Here is a 22291-nt window from a genome sequence, read left to right as displayed (position 1 = left end):
GTCTATAGTCCTAGTCCTACATTCTAAGACTAGTCTTTAGTCTTAGTGATATCAAGATTGCTTCACTTCGGACTTTCTGCAAACTAATCAAGAAATGTCCTTTTCAGAACCAAAACGAGATCCAATCATTAAACCGAGCTTATTGTGCAGAAGTGATAACCAAATTAAACGAAAGAAAAAATTGAGCATTAATCCTAAAATGCTTTACTTTTAAACTGTAAAGAGTGCCCTTAATCAGTTTGCTTTTACTGTGCAGAAACTCCTATACTGTTTTGCACTAGTTTTATCGATATATGCAAGATAGACTATGAAGCGATAATTTCGTTCGTTTCAAGTTTCAGCTTCGCTCTTCACTTCCCTCACAAAATTTTTTTTTTTTAATTAGCACAATAAGCCAATTCGTTTGATATATCTATTGGCATCAAAAGTCTGTTTCTTAGAGTTTCATCTACTATTGAGCCGCGTCACCACGAACTGTTTGATCAATTCTGAATTCCAAGAGTACATACTGACGAAAAAAAGTTTGGCAAGCTCATGTCAACAATGAATAGCTTTATATTTGTGTTTTAGGATTTTGATAACATATATTATACGAAAATATCATTCTTTAAAAAAAAAACTTAGGACTTTTTCGTATACTAACCAATAGTTGGCGTTACGCAGGCACCAATCTTCTGATTCACTGCCTTTGGCCGGGAGTACAATGCATGGTTGGGAACAAATCATTTTACGCTTCCCGTGTTTTCCCCCAGATTTCTCCGGGTACCTATTTAGAGCTGGGTCAACAGAGTCACACCATTGACCACTGTTCGAAACCAGACACTATGACGCAAACCTTTGTTCTCAGGATTACAAGTCTAGTGCGCTTACCATTCAGCAAAGGGTCAATTTGTATATGGTCATTTTGCGTAAGCTCAATCAGTACTTTTTTATTGACTCGCAGGTGGAATACAATTACTTTTAAAAATTTGCATTAAACTCTGGTGCTAAAGCCATAATTAAAAGGCGTAAAACGAAGATCTCGAGTAGGCCTACCTTACAATGTTGGAAAAAAGGGTATCGGATAATACCCTAGGTTTACTCAGCTGCAATTTTTCAACGTAAAGCAGTTTATGGGTAATAAATGCAGGAAAATCTCTGATTGTTGACGGGTAACATAATAGCAACCGTTTTTATTTAAAAACGCACAGCAGTATGAATAGAGGATATGCATGATATCCCTTGGTTCCCATTGATGCGATTTTATTTTTATTTTTTTTTTTTTACAAAAAGGCTCTCGGAAAGCGGATGCAGGAAAATCGCAAAAATGTTAACATAGAAACGTTTCACTGCAGCCGTTGAAGCTAAAAAAAAAATATTGTGAGATTTTAAGCAGCAAATGGGTGAGAATGTATCTAAATCAAGCTCTAGAAGCCGAGAAAAATGTTCAAAGGTCTACCCTGCATTAGCTTAGGCAGTTGCTGCAAAATTAAAACAAAACTGAAAACAAACACAGAATACAACAAACAGGACTTTGGCTATGCTCCCCTTCACACCCCTAACCGTAAATCTCCTAAAATCTACTGTTTCTTTTGAGTTTTCTTAAAAAGTATATGTGTTTTCAATCAACAGTATAGTTTAATTTTTCAAAACACTACAATAATCACGATGGCTGGAAAAGTCTAATGAAAAATAACTGAATATTTAATTCAAGCCATCAACTTTTTTTCAATACTGTAATTATGAAAATTATGCTAATAATATATTTTGTTTTCAGAAAAATAGAAAAGATTCAATAGACTTTAAAAAGCTTATGGGAGGGGATGAATGCTGTAACTAAATTTCTGTTTGTAGTTATTTTAGTTCGTTTTAAATTTGACCCTCTTTTAAGGATTTAAATATTTTTCTATATCAGTAGCTGTCATCCTCATGTTTGATGTAATTATTTACTATATTTTCTGTTCGCTTTGCGTTTCAAATATTTTCTAACAATAACTTCTGGTCTTTTGAATTTTCAGTTGTTATAGTACTTTATTCCTGCTTGACTTAAGTTTTAATGTTGTGTTAATTTTATTTTGAGAGTAGCTTTCAGTCTATTTATGTTCCAGCCCCTTCCCCCACCTTTAATGCTTGTATAAACTCCTAGGTTATAAGAAAAAGTTGTGCGATTTTGCTGGTTTCAAGGAATTCTTAATAATTTCCCAATAACAGGTGACTAATAATGCCAAATAATTGGAGAAAAAATCAGCAAACTTATGTATATTTCCAGTTATTAAAGAAAAGCAGGGACACGGTCAAAAGAACACACTACTTATTATGTTTTTTAATGCTGATTCCAAACATGTTAATCGCTGTATTTACGATTATTTACTAAAGAAGTAGCATATTCTACACATTAGCTTTCGAATAACAGCGTAAGATATTTTGCTGTATTTTGTGTTGGATTTTTGCTAACAGCATCTTTCAGACGCGATCAAGAATTTTGTGCTGGATTTCTGAAGAAAAAAAAAATTATTTGAGAAACTTGTGTCTTATAGTTTATTTATCTATTAACATATTACAGGAACATATCTGAGAACCCTCAATGGCATCGTTCCCCAACTCGTAATTGACGCGTAATTGAAAAATCTAAAAAACTTAAAAGAGTGAAAAAAACCATACTTGTAAGTATATAAACAAGACTAGAACAATTTGGCAAAGGAAATTACCATTTTGTATACCGCACTCATTACCAGTCTTGTCAATGCCCTCTTCTGAACTAAACCTTAAATATTATTTCATAAAATAGAGAAAACTTGTGTTCATTTTATTATCAGAGTAGCTTTAGTCTATCTGTGTCCCAATCCCCCCTTTCCACATCTAATACTCTTTTGTAGCCCTAACCAAAATTTGTATGATTTTGTTGGTTTCAAGCAGTTTGTAATTGTTTTTCAATAGGGCTTGGCTAATAATACCAGATAGTATGAATTGAAAAAAAAATCAGCAAACTTATTTATATGTCCAGGTATTTTCAACATAATACCTACAATTAAATATCCTTTTCTTAGACCACACTTCCTTTCTATGACGAACAAATATATACGTTCAAATGGGGATAAATCCATTTATCTAGACAGGGAAAAAACAGGTACAAAAGTACAGATATTTTGGTCACATATACAGCGACCACCATGAGTAGAAATTCACAAAATAATGAAATTCCGCATTATTCATTAGATTTTTTCAGAGAGAGTTCAATGACAAAAATTCATTCAAAGTCTTGATGTAAATTTTCTTCTTTAATCTTGTCCAAATGTAAAACGAATTTCCAATGAAGGTGGCAAAACCTTCGGTGTTTTCTAATTGCAAGTGAAATTTTGAGTTTATGGTTGTTTATTGGTTGATCTCTTTTCCCCATATATACGACGTATTTTCGACCGTCATCAGTAGAAATATTAAAATAAATTAATGAACTTCCTTGAACTTAATGAAATATTAAAATAATGAAATTCTGGATTATTCACTAGATTTTTTCAGAAAGTTCAATGACGAAGTTCATTCAAAGTGTTGATATAAATTTCCTCCTTTTACCTTGCCCAAATGTAAAACAAATTTCCAATGAAGGTGGCAAAGCCTTCCGTGTCTTCTAATTGCAAAGGAAAGCTGAGTTTATAGTTGTTTACTTCGTTGGTCTTATAAATTCCAGTAGAAAATTATCACTTCTCTAGTCCACTTGGTATGCCTATTAACAATGATGACAAATATGCTAGTTGCCATGTTTACAATTGTTTGCAAAAGTTGCAGCATATTCCGCGTATTAGCTTTTGGACAACGACGTAGGATATTTCGCTGGATTTTGTGGACAGCTTTGGCCACATTTCTGTATACATTCGTTTCTGAAACAAATACATCATTTTCATCTTTCCTTCTGAATTCAAAGGGCGTGAAAAGGAAAATTCAAATTTACAGGCATAAAGTTTTGGATACCTTTGAGATTTTTGATTGTTTAGACTGTGACTTTCTAAGGATTGGGTCAGTCCAACTCTGTTTTTTTTGTAAATTTCCTTAGGTAGGCTAAGTAAAAATGAACCGTAGTGGTAACAGGAAGGTAGGTTAGGGTAGCCTAGGCTAATCCAAACCTATCATTCAGTTAGTGACCTAGGCTTCTTTGTAATTAAACTATTTAAAAGTAGAAAAGTTAAAATTCTACTTTAGCTACTTTTGGCTATCTTGGAAATGGGTTAGGTTAGGAAAATGAAACTTTCAGGAATGGGTTTTCAGGCTAAAGTGTAGGATAACATTTATATTAACAGAGTAGCCTAATCAGATAGAGGTAAAATTCTACTTTAGTTACTTTTGGCTATCTTGGAAAGGGGTTGGGCTAGGAAAATGAAACTTTCAGGGATGGATCTACATGCTAAGGTATGTCTTGGGAAGGTACTTTGAAGTACCTACCTCCACTCCTCCCCCCTTTATGTAATGGTAAATTACTGCACATTACTTGTTGTTTTAGCTCACATTTCATCCTACATTACTTTCATAATTATAAATCCCTGCTTATATTACACAACTTCTGCTTTTAACATTGTTCATTAAAATATATTCCTAAATCCTATTTTCCTTTAACATTCATCTCTTTAAACTTATTTACTATATAGCTGACCTGCTTATGAAACCTGTTTGTGATGTCAGAACTTTGTTATCATAACTGCTTTAAGGGTATAATGCAAATGCAATGGGATAGAAGAGTACGTTGATAAGCAAGCCATTTAAAATATTAGTTAGAGAAAGGATTTGACAAGAGATAAGACCAGAAAAAAAGACAAATTGTTTTTAGAGGGCAAATTATGTTATGAGAAGATGTTTATATTTTTATTGGTCCATGCGCTCATAAAGTTTCTGTTGAGTTTATTGAAACACTAGCATGGACTTTGTGTAGTTACGGACTCTCCATAAAATGTTTAAAAGTGCAAAGATGCACCTTAGTCAGGGGGGAAGTTGTGCTTGGGGTGGATTTCTAAGGGAGAATTTTCCTTTAGGAGGGAAATTTCAAATGAGTGAATATTCTGGGGGAAATGTTACACTGGGGGGTATTGACGGAATACTATATGAAATTCTTTTTAATTGTTTTACATTCTCTTTGCCAAATTTTTTATTTGGAGATGTTCCAGGGGCTTTTTCCTGTGCGTTTTGTTTTCTGGGAAATAATTTCCATGGAAGGGGGCATTTCTGGAGTTGTCAAGAAACCAATATATAGATTAAAGTCTTGTTCCAACGAAAAAATGCTAAGGAGAATTTACAGGGTGAGTTGTCCACAAGCAATTTTACAGAGAGGGGAGATTCTCAGCAAGGAAAGAATTGTCTGGAGGGAATTTGACGTGGGAGGTGCACTTTATGTTGGATGAAATTTCCACGGAGGTTTCCGTGAAGGGGAGCGGTATATTTCATAGAGGGTGAGCCAGATTTAGCAGCATTATTAGAAAAACAAACAGAAATTATGCCATATATGAAGGATTGCCCCTCCTCAATACCGTATTCTTTAGGCTAAAGCTTGACTGTTTACTAAAATTGAAAAAAGGGGCTTTTTAATTAGAATAGGAAGCTTTTTTAAAAGTGCTAACAGCTTTAGCGTAAAGAGCAAGGTATTGAAGAGGGGCGACGCTTCATATCTGGAATAAATCTTCCAAAACTAATATGCCAATTGTGTTTTAATTTTTAATGCACTGTGAGTCAAAATGGAACCAGCATTAGTTGACAAATGTTCAGAAATTAAATAAAAAAACAAGTTTTATTAACTGAAAGTAAGGAGCGACGTTAAAACTTAAAATGAACAATAATTATTCTGTATATGAAAGGGGCTGTCCTCTCCTCAACCCCTAGCTCTTTACGCTAAAGTAAAGTAAAGAGCGAGGCGGGAAGGAGGGGACAGTCCCTTTCATATACGGTATAATTGCTGTTTGTTTTAAGTTTTAATGTCGCTCCTTACTTTCAGTTAAAAAAGAAACTTGTTTTTATTACTTAATCTCATAAAGATGATACTTTTGTCAGCATATGAAGAACCGTGTATATTGCAACTATATCTGTCTGGTTTATATGCAAAGTAACACAAGAGGCGAAAATTAACATGCAAGAGAGTAGTGAAGAATTATGGTATACAAAGTAATATTTATGAGGGATAGTTGATAGTGTTAATTCACAAGGAGTGGCAACATGATTGGATGACTTTCAGGGATTTAGGTACCCAATTTTGTTTGGAGGTGGCAAATAAATATCTGAGAAAATCCCCGAAAATTTGGGACTAGTGCAAGCCCTGCTTGATTTCTAATCAGGAAAATCGAAATGCTTAAACCACACGAGAAAAGAAAAATTAATTCAAAGTCAACCAAACACCACTGCCTCTTCCGGCGGCGCGCCAGCAATGTTGTGACACTTCAGTGGCGGTCAACCAAGCCTCTTGTTGGCGGCGTTTGGTTGATGCACCGGCATGGTGCTGGGATCTAGGTAAGACACAGACTGCTACAAACATCAGAATCAACTTAAGAGGACAAGTTATGTCATGGGAAGATGTGTTTGAAATCCCCCTTCCCCCCAAACTCAAAATTTTCTAAAATTCTACTTTAGAAGCTTTTAAAATATTTCTAAAGCACTAATAGATAGAGTGCTAAAAACATCAGAATCAACTTCAGAGGACATGTTATATCACGGGAAGAGGTTTTGAAAATCCCCCTTCCCCCCAAACTCAAAATTTTACTTTCAAAGTTTTTTTAAATATTTCTAAAGCGCTAATACATAGAGCGCCACAAACATCAGAATCACCTGCAGAGGACAAATTATGTCACGGGAAGATTTGTCTAAAATCCCCCTGCCCCCAACTCTCAAAATTTAATGAAATTATAAGTGAGTATATTTTTAAATATTTCTAAAGCACTAAGACATAGAGCGCTAAAATTTTGAGTTTGGGGGGAAGGGGGATTTTCAAAACATTTTCCTGTGATATAACATGTCCTCTGAAGTCGATTCTGATGTTTTTAGCGCTCTATGTCTTAGTATTTTAGAAAATTTTGAGTTTGGGGATTTCAAAAACATCTTCCCATAACATAATTTGTCCTCTAAAGCTGATTCTGATGTTTGTAGCACTCTATGTCTTAGCACTTTAGAAATATTTAAAAAAGCTTCTAAAGTAAAATTTTGAGTTTGGGGCAAAAGAGGATTTAAAACACATCTTCCCATGACATAACTTGTCCTCTTAAGTTGATTCTGATGTTTGTATCGCTCTATCTATTAGTGCTTTAGAAATATTTTAAAAGCTTCTAAAGTAGAATTTTGGAAAATTTTGAGTTTGGGGGGAAGGGGGATTTCAAAAACATCTTCCCATAACATAATTTATCCACTAAAGTTGATTCTGATGTTTGTAGCGCTCTATGTCTTAGCGCTTTAGAAATATTTAAAACAGCTTTGAAAGTAAAATTTTGGAAAATTTTGAGTTTGGGGGGAAGGGGGATTTCAAAAACATCTTCCCATAACATAATTTGTCCTCTGAAGTCGATTCCGGTATTTGTAGCGCTCTATCTATTAGTGCTTTGGAGATATTTAAAAAGCTTCTAGATTAGAATTTTGTAAAATTTTGAGTTTGGGGGAAGGGGGATTTCAAAAACATCTTCCCATGACATAAATTGTCCTCTAAAGTCGATTCTGATGTTTGTAGCGCTCTATGTCTTAGCGCTTTAGAAATATTTAAAAAAGCTTCTGAAGGAAAATTTTGAGTTTGGGGGGAAGGGTGATTTTCAAAACCTCTTCCTGTGATATAACGTGTCCTCTGAAGTCGATTCTGATGTTTTTAGCACTCTATCTATTAGTGCTTTAGCAATATTTAAAAAGCTTCTAAAGTAGAAATTTGGAAAATTTTGAGTTTGAGGGGAAGGAGGATTTTAAAAACCTCTTCCCATGATATACCTACTCCTCTGAAGTAGATTCTGATGTTTTTAGCACTCTATCTATTAGTGCTTTAAAAGCTTCTAAAGTAGAATTTTGGAAAATTTTGAGTTTGGGGGGAAGGGGAATTTCAAAAACATCTTCCCATAACATAGTTTGTCCTCTAAAGATGATTCTGATGTTTGTAGCGCTCTATGTCTTAGCGCTTTACAAATATTTATAAAGCTTCTAAAATAGAAATTTGGAAAATTTTGAGTTTGAGGGGGAGGGGGATTTTAAAAACCTCTTCCCATGATACAACTTATCCTCTTAAGTCGATTCTGATGTTTTTAGCGCTCTATCTATTAGTGCTTTAGAAATATTTTAAAAGCTTCTAAAGTAGAAATTTGGAAAATTTTGAGTTTGGGGGGAAGGGGGATTTCAAAAACATCTTCCCATCACATAAATTGTCCTCTAAAGTTGATTCTGATGTCTGTAGCGCTCTATGTCGTATCACTTTAGAAATATTTAAAATATTTTAAAAGCTTCTAAATTAGAATTTTAGAAAATTTTGAGTTTGGGGGGAAGGGTGATTTCAAAAACCTCTTCCTGTGATATAACGTGTCCTCTGAAGTCGATTCTGATGTTTTTAGCACTCTATCTATTAGTTATTTTGAAATATTTAAAAAGCTTCGAAAGTAGAATTTTTTAAAATTTGGAGTTTGGGGGGAAGGGGGATTTCAAAAACATCTTCCCGTAACAATATTTGTCCTCTGAAGTCGATTCTGATGTTTTTAGCACTCTATGTATTAGTGCTTTAGAAATATTTTAAAAGCTTCGAAAGTAAAATTTTGAGTTTGGGGGAAGGGGGATTTCAAAAACATCTTCCCATAACATAATTTGTCCTCTAAAGCTGATTCTGATGTTTTTAGCGCTCTATGTCTTAGTGCTTTAGAAATATTTAAAAAAGCTTCTAAAGTAAAAATTTGGAAAATTTTGAGTTTGGGGGGAAGGGGGATTTTAAAAACCTCTTCCCATGATATAACATGTCCTCTGAAGTCGATTCTGATGTTTTTAGTGCTCTATGTCTTAGTGCTTTAGAAATATTTATAAAGCTCCTAAAGTAGAATTTTAGAAAATTTTGAGTTTGGGGGGAAGGGGGATTTCAAAAACATCTTCGCGTAACATAATTTGTCCTCTGAAGTCGATTCTGATGTTTTTAGCACTGTATCTTTTAGTACTTTAGAAATATTTTAAAAGCTTCTAAAGTAGAATTTTAGAAAATTTTGAGTTTGGGGGGAAGGGTGATTTAAAAAAACCCTTCCTCTGATATAAATTGTCCTCTGAAGTCAATTCTGATGTTTTTAACACTCTATCTATTAGTGCTTTAGAAATATTTAAAAAGCTTCTAAAGTAGAATTTTGGAAAATTTTGAGTTTGGGGGGAAGGGGGATTTCAAAAACATCTTCACATGACATAGATTGTCCTCTAAAGTTGATTCTGATGTCTGTAGCGCTCTATGTCGTAGTGCTTTAGAAATATTTAAAATATTTTAAAAGCTTCTAAATTAAAATTTTGGCAAATTTTGAGTTTGGGGAGAAGGGGGATTTCAAAAACCTCGTCCCGTGATATAACGTGTCCTCTGAAGTCGACTCTGATGTTTTTAGCACTCTATCTTTTAGTACTTTAGAAATATTTTAAAAGCTTCTAAATTAGAATTTTGGAAAATTTTGAGTTTGGGTGGAAGGGGAATTTCAAAAACATCTTCCCATGACATAATTTGTCCTCTAAAAAGGATTATGTTATTTTAACTGGTCTCTCTTGTCAAATCCTTTCCCTAATTAATACAGTTTAAATGGTCTTATTAACAGAGTTGTTTGGCATGTGCCTGCTACCCTTAAGGGTAAGGGTTTCTGATAAGGCAAGTGTGACATCAAAACAAACCTGGTTTCATATACCATAGAGAAAGTCGGCATGGGTTGAAAATTAAATGGCTTAGGATTTAAATAGGATTTTGGAATATATTTTAATGAACAAGGTTAAAAGCAGAAGTTGTGTAAGGTAAGCAGTGATTTATATTTATGATAGTAATATAGGATGAAATATGAGTTAAAACAACTAGTAATGTGCAGTAATTTACCATTATATAGAGGGGGGTGAGTGGAGGTAGGTACTTCAAAGTACCTTCCCGGGACAAACCTTAGCATGTACATCCATCCCTGAAAGTTTCATTTTCCTAACCCAACCCCTTTCCAAGATAGCCAAAAGTAACTAAAGTAGAATTTTACCCAGATAGATAAAAAAAAAACTTACCACTAGTATCAGAATTTCATCCTGAATCCAAATATGGGTCAATATCTACAAAATCATATTTTTTATTTTGTACTAAATATAATAAACCTTTCGATGTCTTTTTTTATGCGTTTTAAGAATATAAAAAGCTAGTAAATTAGTTTTTTTCGTAAGCCCCCCCCCCCCCTATATATGCTATACCTAACCTAACCTGGACTGGACATATATAGAAGGGGGGGCTGACCCACCTTTACGATAGAGATGCTTAGCCTATTTTACTCGTAATAGCCAAATAAATAGACAAAGAATAGTGTAATAATTTTAGTGCTAACTCAATATTATGATTTGGTATATATTGACCAAAAAAAATTTACCAAAATTTGGGCTATATATTGGCTCATTAGGGGGGGGGGTAAAAGCACAACATATGTTAAATACATTACCTAATCTAATATAGGTACCTTCAACAGTAATGTGCCAAGGCTGCAACTATGCAACTACTACAGATCTGAAAATATGTTGAAATGTAGCAAGAGCTTTGTCATCCCAAAGATCAAAAAGAGAAGAGTCTATAACTATTTGGTATCTGATAAAAAAGGGAGTTTCTTATATCAGGCCAGGATTAAGCCTCATCAAATCCTGATATTTCTATATCATTTTCTGTTGTATAGTTAGGACCATCAAACAGTTATTGGGGAACTCCAAATAAGTAAGAAAACCAAGCATTGGCTGGAGATCTTTCTGCTCAGAAGTTCTGAGGGCTTGACAAGCAAAACAAGAACCAATAGGAGGGCAATGTGTTGAAGTTGAAATCAATGAAACTTTGATGGCAAGAAGTAAGTACCAGAGGGGAAGTATTTTACAGCAAGTTTGGGTTTTTGGTGGAATAGAGAGAGAGAGAGCAAAAGAAAAATTATCGTACCCCTGACTGATGGCCAAGAAGGACTGCAAGGAAACTTTAATCCCCATTATTAAAAAATATATTCAGCCTAGAAGTGTTATTTACAGTGATCAAAGGGGAGCTTATAATACATTGTCCAGCCATGGATATACTCATTACCAAATCAATCACTCAATCAATTTTGTTGATCCACAGGACTTTTCCATTCATACACAAAATATAGAAAGTCTGTAGGGACACTTCAAAAAGCACTCCAAAAGAGCAGTGATACAGACAGCATTCATGGAGCAGTATTTGTCCTGCTTCTGATTTCAGCAAGAAAAATAAGCATGGATTTGATAAGTATTTTCTTTGTTTTCAAATGCAAATTAAACATCATCAGTGCCATCTAATTATTTCTCATATCATATGTAAATAAAAAAAACAACAGTGAGAAAGTTAGGTTAGATGGTGGCCAGGCATTGGTATGAGCATGTTTTTCAAGGCTTAAAAAATAGATGAAAAATTTAGAAATGTGGTAGGAAAAGTGCAAAAAACAATGAAAGAAGTGAAGATAAAGGTTCTGTCTATGCAAAGTGTGTTAAATATGGTTATCTTGCATATTATGAAGTAAGAATTGTTTAAAATTAAGGTAAAATGTTATTTTGTCAAAATGTCAATAGCTTAGGTATAGACCTGTCAATTAGGCAGGTTTCTAAGACTTAGAAATCAGAAGAGGATTAACATAGAAGCTAGGCAATACCTTCTCAGGGTATGTTCTTGGCCCTGGACTCATTACTGAAAGTTTCATTTTCCTAACCTAACCGCTTTCCAAGATAACAATTAGTAGCTAAACTAGAATTTTTAATAGAAGAGTTGCAAAGCTAAAAATACATTTCTTGTACTTCATTTAAGCAGGAGATCTATACTGGTAGGTTTCACTTTTATAAAGCGAGGTTTTTAAAGGTCATCAAACTTTAGTCTGTAGATTTATCCCTGAAAGTTTCATTTTTCTATCCTTACCACTTTCCAAGATAGCAAAGAGTAGCTTGTCTAGAATTTTATCAAAAACAAAAGCAAAATGTTAGGTTGAGTTGTAGTTTAGGATTTCTTGCTATCTTTGAAAGTAGGCTAACTGAGGTAGGTGAATGAAAATTTTATAAATGAATTCAGGACCTTAATACATTCTGAGAAGATGTAATCAAGCTATTATCTCTACCTCCAATGTTCCAACTGTTGACAATTCATGAGGGAAAAATCAATTGCAGACTCTGGATTTTGTAGACTGCTTGACAAGTTTCAGGGGATGACCTCTAGTTCTGAATTGGAGCCAACAGTAGGGAATAATGCTAGGAGAGTACTAGTCCTCATTAACTTATTGGCTAGAATGGTATTCTCTCTATTTCTCCTATAAATAAGTGTAGGGAGATTTAGCTTTGACAGTCTAGCAGGGTAGGAAAGCTCCCACATCCCAGATATCACTTCAGTGGCACCTCTGGACATCTTCAAGAACTTGTATGTCTTTTAAAATAAGGCAAGGCTAGAACAATATTGTGAAAAATTGTGACAGAGCTGCTGGTTTGGGAAACCAGTGTGGATTGGTTCCAAAGTGTGGTGAATTTCTGTTGGACCTGGTTGCTCTTATTGCTTTTAGTTTGTCAGAGGAGCCAATCTCAAAAAGCAGGAAGCAGCAGAATGAATCAGACTTGAAGCAGATTAATGAAGATTTTCTCAAAGTTTACATGTCAAAGTTTAGCTTTACAGTCTGTTTAGGTAAACATCAAGCGGGAAAATGCTGGCATGTGAAACTTATGTTTAAGACAACTATTGAAAGAGACATGGCTTGTCTGTTTTTAACCACAAATCTCCCTGCAACAAAGGCAAGATTTCCATGACTTCAAAAATTGAGATGGCTGAAAAGAAAAATATGACATGCTGAAAGAAGAACTAAATGCAAAAGTTAGTGCTAGAGAGGTTGGCTTCAAAATCAGATATAAATTTGGTCCTGAGTTAGTTTGCATTGGCACTTTTTGTTACCTCCCAGGAAATCAGGGACAAGCAGCCCCCTCCAGGCATGAAATGGAAAAATAATAATTCCATTTTGTATATGATTGCTGCTGTACTTTCAAAATAACTTTATGAACTTACAGATTTTTGGTAAACTTACAGAAACCTGATATAGATATAATGACTGAGGTTCTTCCAAAGTACCACCTCAATACCAAAGCACATTTCTGTTGACTGAGTGGTTATAAAATTGTACATAACAAGCATTCAAAAAAAGGAGTTTGTATTAGACAATTTCAGAGACCACATTGCCTTTCAATGATGACAAATAAAATTTCAAATAGGGATAAAATCCTTTTAATAGACAGTGATGAAATTTTGCAAAAAATACTAAATATTTTGGTCACATATGCAGTGACTGTCTCAGTAGTAAAGTAAAGTTTAACTTCTGATGATGGTTGCTGCATATGTGACCAAAATATTTAGTATTTTTTTGTGAAATTTTATCACTGTCTATTAAAATGATTTTATCCCTATTTGAACTTTTATTAATTGGAGTTTGTATTTTTGTTTTGTTGTTGTCAGAATTGAATAATGCAGAAGTTGATATTTTGTTTACTAGTGAATGATGTAAAGTAATTAGTGTGGAAGTTAAGTTGCCAGAGTTGCCAAAAATGTGAGTGTTGTGGGCATATATTGAAGCCCATCTAGAAATGAATTTAGTATGTTAAATGACAACTGCCTGCTGAGTTATCTGTTATACCTTTTGTTTGTTTCCTCAAAAATTCTAGTTCTTGGTGACTTAAATGTGCCCAGTATCAACTGGTCATCCCAAGCTACATCAGGGATGGACCAGAGTTATGCATTTAAACTTGTTCAAACATTACAGGATAGTTTTCTGTAGCAGCATGTTGTTGATCCAAAGACCCAGAAGTGATTCTACTCCCCACATACTAGACTTGGTGATCACAAAATCTCCAGATGGCATAGTTTCAACTCTGACAAATCTAGCCATTGAACCAGAAACTATTTGTGACCTGGAAGTAATTATTTCGTTTTGTATAAATGTCAGTGTTTTATTTTTATTATTTTAGTTTGCCTGTTGAAGACAGTCACTGTATATGAGACCAAAATATCCAAAAATTTTGTAACTGTTTTAGTGCCTAATAAAAGGATTTATGCCTATTGAACTTTTATATGTTTTGTATCCACAAAAATTTCATAATTTTAAAACAAGCAAAAGAAAAATCTAAGAAAATTGCAGTTTCTTGGTATGAATAGACATAAGATTATGGGAGGCAAAAATGCATTTATTTTGATATTCTTGGTACTTTAAGACTTAGAGACTAACCTTTGACAAGACTGCTAAAGAGCTTGACTGTAGAAAGACAATAATGTTTGATGCTGTACAGCCTGTGAAGAAATGTCTTTGTGGAATCAAAAGTGAAGGGGTTGAAACAGCCCAAGCACAAGAATTAGTATTCTCAAAGATGACTGGGAATTCTCTTCTCAACAGTATTTACTAACAAATAAGAGAGAGCTCAGCATCTACCTTCAGAAATGTAGTCTAATGAACCATGGTCTGATGCCAAACACTGTTAAGAAGTTGGCTTATGACTGGGTATTGTTGCTATCCATTGTAGTCTCTGAAAACTGGGATAAAGATGAGATGGCTGGCTTAGACTAGTTCAAAAACTTTATGCAGGAAAACTCTGAGCTTTCAACACAGAAGCCAGAAACATCAGCCAAGCAAGGCTGGCTGGACTCTTTGGATTTAAAAGATTTTTGTAGAGGCCCTGTGGCCTGTTTGTTTTGCATTATATTATTATTAATTCTGCAGTTGTCAAACTGTTTTTTTTAGAGCTTGGAACAACTAGAATTTGGAATTGTGACAATTGCCCCTGAAAAATGCTTCAACCCTCCCCCCTGAATGTATTGGTATTGCCCATTGAGGTGGTTGGATGACAGCAGGTAATTTTACTTGCCTATTAAACATTTTCAGAAGCAAGTCAGTACAACTTTAGAAAAACCTGTCCTTTTGTTACTTGACAATCCTGAAAGCCATGTTTCAATGCAAACCGTCAATTTTTGTAAGCAGAAATGGATCCAACTTCTCACTAGAACATGTAAATTTATAGTCCTTTGAAACAAGCTATCAAAGAGTCTTACAATTCTTGGCTTCAATGTAGTCCTGTCCAAAGGATATCTGTGTATGAAGTCTCACAACTTTCAAAAGATGAGTCCCCAGAACATTTCCATGGGGTCTGTTAAGACATACATATGGCCATTTATTCCAGATGTGTTTTCTGAGTCTAATTTCCTCCTAACATCTGTAGATCAGAGAGCTGAGCCACAAGAGGAACTACAGACTATAAGGCCAACAGCCCAAGAGAAAGCAGTTATAATTCAATTGTCTGAAATGGTGAGACCATACCCAAAATCTACTTTTGTATGTCAGCTGGGGGGAAGGGCTAGAAAACATAGCAGGGCTGGAATCCTTAACAATACTCCACAAAGAAAATAAGTTTGAAGGAGAAACTCAAAGGAAATTTCAAAGAAGCCAAAGCTCCCAGCACATAATGAGAAAGCAAAGACACCTCATAAACAAGAAGATAGGATTAGTAGCAAGGGCAAAGAGGAGTTTCTTAGGGAATTGGGTTGTTTTGACTGCAATGAGTTGTTTTATATGGTAGTTAGCCACAAAATGAACCAATCAGAACAGTTACTAAGATTTGTTTTGGCAGAGTTCTCTGTTGGAAAAAAGGGAAATTCTGCTATTTTTTGTGAAGGAGAAATTGAACAAGCTAAAAATGAATGTGGTCCAGTGAGTTTTCTATGCAGAAATGGCAAACAATTTATTTTTCCAGAGAAAGTTGATTAAGCTGAGGTACATATGACAGATATTCAGCTCAGGCTCTCAGTCCCTCACTTCACACATAGAATGGAAAGATCAGCAAGAGGCCTGTTATTTGGATGTGACATTACTGTTTACAATGTTAAGTGAATGAGGTGTTTATATGTATTTTATGTTGTCAAAAATATGACAGTTCTGTCCCTTAAATGTTGCTGTTTGAATAAACAGCTGAAGTATTTTGCTTATTTGGAAATCGCCCCTGCATTATCTGTCTTGGCCCCATGGTTGGGGCTATTTCAGACACATAACAGCCCATTGATCTTAGCAATACACACATTTTATCTTGATTCCCAAAATATTCATAAATTGAAGCTAGGATGCCAAATGTTTGTTCTACCCTGTGAATGAAAACCAAGTCTATTGGTTGAAAAATGAGGCTTTGGTGGCAGAAACAGTGAATATTGTTTGATTTTCTAACAATTTTCAAATCCTAAGTCTTTTAAGTGCTTGTAGCATGCCTTGGTGTGTGTTTTCTGCCTTTTCAGGCCAAAGAACATAAATCTATGGTGGATATTTATCAAGCACTAACCTTGGCATATACTGTATATAGCTGGAAAAAGGCTGGGGCACAAACTTGAATGTTCTGTCACCTATAGTTCTGATCTCTCAAGAAACTGCAACCAAATCTCTATGGCCCAAAGCCAAAATTCTTTTAAGAGTATTTGGCCTGGAATCATAAAGGACAAGATACAGGCTTGATACAAATCTTGGACTTCAAAGGCCATCAATTCAGATCCGAGTTGTCTCACATCTGAGTTCTGTGGTGGTTGAATTAAGGTGGTTGAGTTGTATGTCCAACCATTCACTCTCTGGAATCTATATTCCAGACTGTGGATCCAATTGAAGCTATCTCTTGACAAAGATTTGTTTCCCATCAGTGCACTCGATGTAGTCCATTTAAGAAAGCATTCTGTCAAGAAGCAGTCACCTCTGTAATTTTCAATAAGTGTGTACTTGATGCTCCAGATCTATGCCTGTCTTTGCTGATTCTATCTTCTGTTAACCTGTCTTTGGTTGGTTATGTGAGCAACATCCTAAATCATAGCTAAACTCTTCAGCAGATAAGCAAAATTTTCGAAATCCTGGAAGCGGAATATCAGACAGTTGGACTGCAATTAGACTTTTCAGAATCAATATAAACAATATACATTGTTTTGGTTCAATACAAGAATTGGCTGAAAAGTCCCAGGCCTGAGAAAGAAAAAAAATCAAGCATCCAAATAGCCATTTAGTACTTATAAAAGTAGATTTCCATTTTGCATGAATGGTTTAGTATAATCCAAGTCTCATTCATAGTTAAAACTATTTTTCTTTTTTTTTGAAGAGCACCAAATCTTTATTTCAATAGATTTTTTGTTTCAACATCCTCAGTAATCATGTGTAAAAAAAATGCAGCCCCCATTACTTTAAAATTGCCTGAAATTGTGTTTCCCAGTGAGAAGGAAATACCTTGTGGGCGCATTTGGGTAACCTCTGCTATCTCAAAAATCATCAATCTTTCATCATGATTTGACCGATTTTCCCAAACGTTTTAGGAATTATCATTTCCACAAGACAACTGGAACAAGGTTCGTCACCTGTGCTCATAGTCCTATTTTAAACTCTAAAAACCACTTATCCACTGTTGAATGTGATGAGTGTTGAAGTGTTATTTCTCCTGATATTAAATTTGGCATTAAACCCTTCTTACTCTGCTTTTGGTATTGATTAAAATGCCTTCAATTGATTAAAATGCAGTCACAAGGTTATAATCATCAAAGTTCAAATATAAATTATCTAGGGAAAGCAGTACCAGGGAACTAAGCTTTGATTGGTGAAGCAAATTACACATATAAAACCTATGTTCGACCTATTCCTCCTCCCCTGAAGGAAATCTCGAAATGCATATCTCCCATACTCTGATTCACACAAGTAAAAACCTTTTTTCACCAATTGTTCTCTGTTTATTTGTTTTAAACAAACAAAGGGGAAGGTGTTTTCAAACTCTAGGGGTCAATTTTTCCTCTCCATTAGGCATACTTGGCAAGCACAAAGGCTGGCAAATCTTAGAAATAAAAGCAGTGTCCAAAATGTCCCTCTCCCCCTCACCATTTCTAATATCCCCCCACCCCGTGGAAATGGAATCCTCAATACCCTGATTCACACAAGAAAAAATGTTTGTGTAATTTTTCTTTATTTTGTTTTTGATATTTCTTTTTTGGCCTAGTCAATTTGTGAATTGGTGCCCCTTCCCCTGAACCATGCAAAGGAAACAAACTTACTTTATTAAAAATCCAGGCCGAAATAATAATGTTTTTACTAAAAATCCAGGCCGAAATAATAATGTTTTTAGTTGATTACTTTTCACAGTTCAATCTGCAATATTCAATTGACTTTTAAGGCAGGTAATTAATCAAATAATTGCGAAAAAACTATTTAAAATTAACTCAGGGCAAAAGCTTTATGAATAGTAAGGATATGAATAATATTCAGTCGCCCTAGTCCAAGTATCAAAAATTCATTTCCCCTTCTTAGCAAATGTATTTCATTTACTGAAAATTTGAATTTACCAGATCTTCCAATTGGGTTCAAAACATGGATATAGGCAGATTCATGTTTTGGTGGATCCATCAAAACATGGATTAAACCTCAGAAATCAATTTGGAAAAATTTCTGCTCGCAAAGTTCTTCTGTTCAAATATCTTTATGGTGGATGAGAGCTACTTGGACTCAAATTGATTTGCTTGATGAGTTTTTGGATTTCAAGTGTGATTCTTGGGCTAGAGTTTATGAGAAAGTCGATCATAGGGATGCAACTGCTGAAACACATTTGTTGAATGGTTCCAATGACAGAAACAGAGAGTTGAGTAACCAAGAGTTGTTTCCTATGATTGGATCCTTTTTGGCCAATACACCACTGCTTTGCTATCATGCTCAATAGTGGAAAACTTCTCAACAGGAGGGACATTTCAATGCAAAAAACCTTTATCTTGACCAAACATTTGAGATGCTGTTGTTACCAAAAGAAAATTCTAAGCCACCATTACTGCCATTAGTTAGTTTAATGCTCAGATTTTTTTTGTGAGCTAATACTTTATTCAAGACGTATTTTAAAGAAAGAAGGCAATAACCACTTTACAGATCATCAGTGGAAGATATTTCCATTCGGTGTGGTAATATCAGGTCGGCAACACTGGAAGAGGGGTGGTATCAGTATCATTGTCTGCTTATATCCCAACTGGCGGGAGGAGACTAAAAACAAAACAAACATAAGTGCATTATGAACCTTTACTTGATTTTGTTTAACATTTATAAACCGTTACTTGATTTTCTCAAGTTTACAAACTGTGAATTGTCTCTTTAATCTCTGATGGACATGCGTAAATTCAACAACATTCAGGTTGGCGAATGCATAGCAGGGGTGCCAATTCATGAAAATGACCGACATCTAGGATATTTCTTATGGAATCGTAAAAAGAAGATATTATTCAAACTCAAGGGGTGTCAGTTTTTCAATGAAAATACTAAAAAAGGTAGTTTTCGCAATCTAGGGGGTGATTACGCTCTTCCCTGATTGGCGGTCATGTTACATAGGATGGATTAAACTATTTGATTAAATAGCTGACAAATTTATCAATTTCTTTAATTTAAACAAAATTAAAGAACTTTAATTTTAAATTTCTTTAATTTTAAAGAAAAAAGGAATAACGATTCTTGTATGTCATGCTCTTGCTAGGACTGTCTAATTTAGGAGAGGGTCTCCTAAAACAGGTCTGGGAATAATATTGGCATTCGTAATGAATTGGTCGGTTATCATGGTTGCAGCGATAGCTGCAACCTAGTAAAGAGCGGACCACAGCCCATAGTAATAAAAAGTTGAAAAAGGTGTTTTCAAAAAAACTGTCTTGTGAGAAAAAATGGCTATTTGACACTGAATTTGGAAAAAATAACTATTCCCTCAGGTAATCATGGATGGAAACGTACCTTATGAAAAGGGATTGAAGGTGATATCGAACAAGAGCCCGAAACCCCTTGAAAATACCATCAGATCACAATATAAAACATATCGTTGAAATCGACGTAGCAGAAAAATAGGCGAAGAGTGAACAAAGCTCTTCACCATCAATACCAAGGAAAAAGACTTTTTTGCATGGGTAGCACAGATCTGTCTCCTTTTTTTTGTTTTTTTTTTCCAGGGCTAGCGGTTTACCAGAACATCATAGAGATATTCTTAATGGCTCATTAGAAAGCTATTTCTCACATCTATGTTCCTTTTATAAATTGCACTATCTGAAAGTGTCATATGGCACAAAAATGGCACATTTTGTACCATTTCTCAAGGGGAGGGGCTAACGGGCTACAAAAAACATCGTTTAAGGATGTTTCATAGTTCACAGTAAAGCTATTTCTGATATATACGTTTTATTTATAAATTCCACTACCTACAACTGCCAAATGGCACTATTGATGCCATGTCCTAAGTTGAAAAGCTAGGCGCTAGTGGGCTGCCAGAACTTCTGAAAGAGATGTTTAATGGTTGATTTGAAAGCTATTGCTCATATCTACGTCATTTTATTCAGTTTTGCCATCCATACGTGCCAAATAGCACAAAAAATGGCACCTTTTGTGTCACTTCTTAAGTTGAAAAGCTTCGAAGTATAAAGCGGTACCATTGTAATAATTATTGTCCAAAACCCTTAATTGGAGATTTACAAGGGACCCTCGCCGTATACTCCCCCTCCCAGCCCCCGAAGTAAGTCTCATTTGTTCTTTGGGAAAATTCAGTCTGAAATCTATAAAATTTAGGAATAGTAACTGTTATTTTGGTTCTTCTTGGAAGTTAAAGTTTAGTGTGAAAAGAAATTTATGATGATTTCGAAAAAGAGCCTGAAACCCCTTGAAAATGGCGTCAAATCGAAATAAAAAGTGTACCATTGGAATCATCATGGTCGAAAATCTTTTATGGATAATTATAGTCACCCACCTTGAACACCAAGGAAAATGACTTTTTTGCATGGGTAGCACTGATCTGTCTCCCTTTTTTTCCTTTTTTTCCAGGGCTAGAACATCATAGAGAGATGCTTAATGGCTCATTAGAAAGCTGTTTCTCACATCTACGTGCTTTCAAAGGCGGTATATTTGCATAAACGCTAATCTGAAACTTATTATAACTGAAGTGAATCACTATTTTGTGTTTTTTTTAATAGTTACTTTGTTGTATCATTTATTTAATTGAATCATGAATCTACGCGCTATATCGTGAAAAATCACTAGATTTAGGTAAAAATCACTAGGCAACATAAAGAATCACTACAAATAGTGATAAATCACTAGGGGTGGCAAGCCTGCTTCTCCTGCACACTCCCTTCATTAGAATATTAGTGATTTCTTATTATATTCAATGTTTTGAATGATATTTTGTTTGAAACTTTATTTCTTCAGAGAGAGAAGGGGCAACTCTTTATGGCAACTCTGGCTACCTTAGTAAATATGATCAAATATTTGAATAGAATAAGCTATCAATATAAATATTTTCCATTCACAACCTGAGGAAAATAATAACAGACTAACGATTTTTTGTTGGAAATCAGTCGTTGAATCCATGGAATTCATTTTTTCTTCAATATGTGTACTTAGTCAATATATGAGCTAGTTCAAAATATGAATAATGAATTGTTGAAAATTCGGTTGAAACCTAAAAAATAGGCATCAAGTGGTTCACTTGAATCATAGGTCATATTTGTGAATATTTTCAACTGAAACTAAGAAGTGACATTAAAACTTAAAACGAGCGTACATTATTCCGTATAAATAAAAAACGATCATGGCAGCGTTGTTTCTGCATTAAATTTTAATCAAAAACGAACAAAGATTAATTTAAAAAAACAAAGTTTTTCCAATGGAAGTAAAGAGCGAAGTTGAAACTTAAAACGGACAAAAATTATTTACTTCACAGCCTATTTAATATATATAAATATAACTAGCATAAATAATCCGACTAATTATGTTTCCCTGTGCTTTTAGGATTATACAAAACTAGCGCTTTACTGAAAACACAAAAGTCAAGTAAAAAACAGGATTATTGATTTAAGAGTCAAAAATGAGTATGTATCCTGACAACACTAAACGAATCTATTAAGCGTTTCATAGTTTTACACCAGTTTCGACATTAGTAACTTTCAGTATACAATTAAAATTATCTTAAAACATAAGCGTAAAATAGATATTTTTAAATAACCGCGAAGTAATTGAACAGCATACAGAAATATTGGACTGATTTATCAAGCAGCATTATGCTCTCCCCAGCTACAACAACAATAGTAGGTTATATACAATCTTAAATTGTAAGA

General features: G+C 34.5%; 1 protein-coding gene across 1 annotated transcript in view; it reads left to right on the top strand.

Annotated features, from left to right (window-relative positions):
• Nucleotides 1-3873: 3873 nt before the first annotated feature.
• LOC148954795 (moesin/ezrin/radixin homolog 1-like) overlaps nt 3874-22291 on the top strand; it is a 91940-nt gene continuing 73522 nt past the window's right edge. Inside the window, exon 1 of the mRNA XM_089105158.1 lies at nt 3874-3990. The gene's annotated coding sequence lies outside the window, so the exon portion shown is untranslated. The remainder of the gene's footprint in view (nt 3991-22291) is intronic.

The sequence above is a fragment of the Artemia sp. Qi Xiang Cuo genome, chromosome 2, assembly GCF_049724085.1.
Source record: "Artemia sp. Qi Xiang Cuo chromosome 2, ASM4972408v1, whole genome shotgun sequence".
In the NCBI taxonomy this organism is placed as follows: Eukaryota; Metazoa; Arthropoda; class Branchiopoda; order Anostraca; family Artemiidae; genus Artemia; species Artemia sp. Qi Xiang Cuo.
The sequence above is the reverse complement of the archived record's forward strand: the minus strand, read 5'-3'. Positions and strand labels throughout refer to the sequence as shown.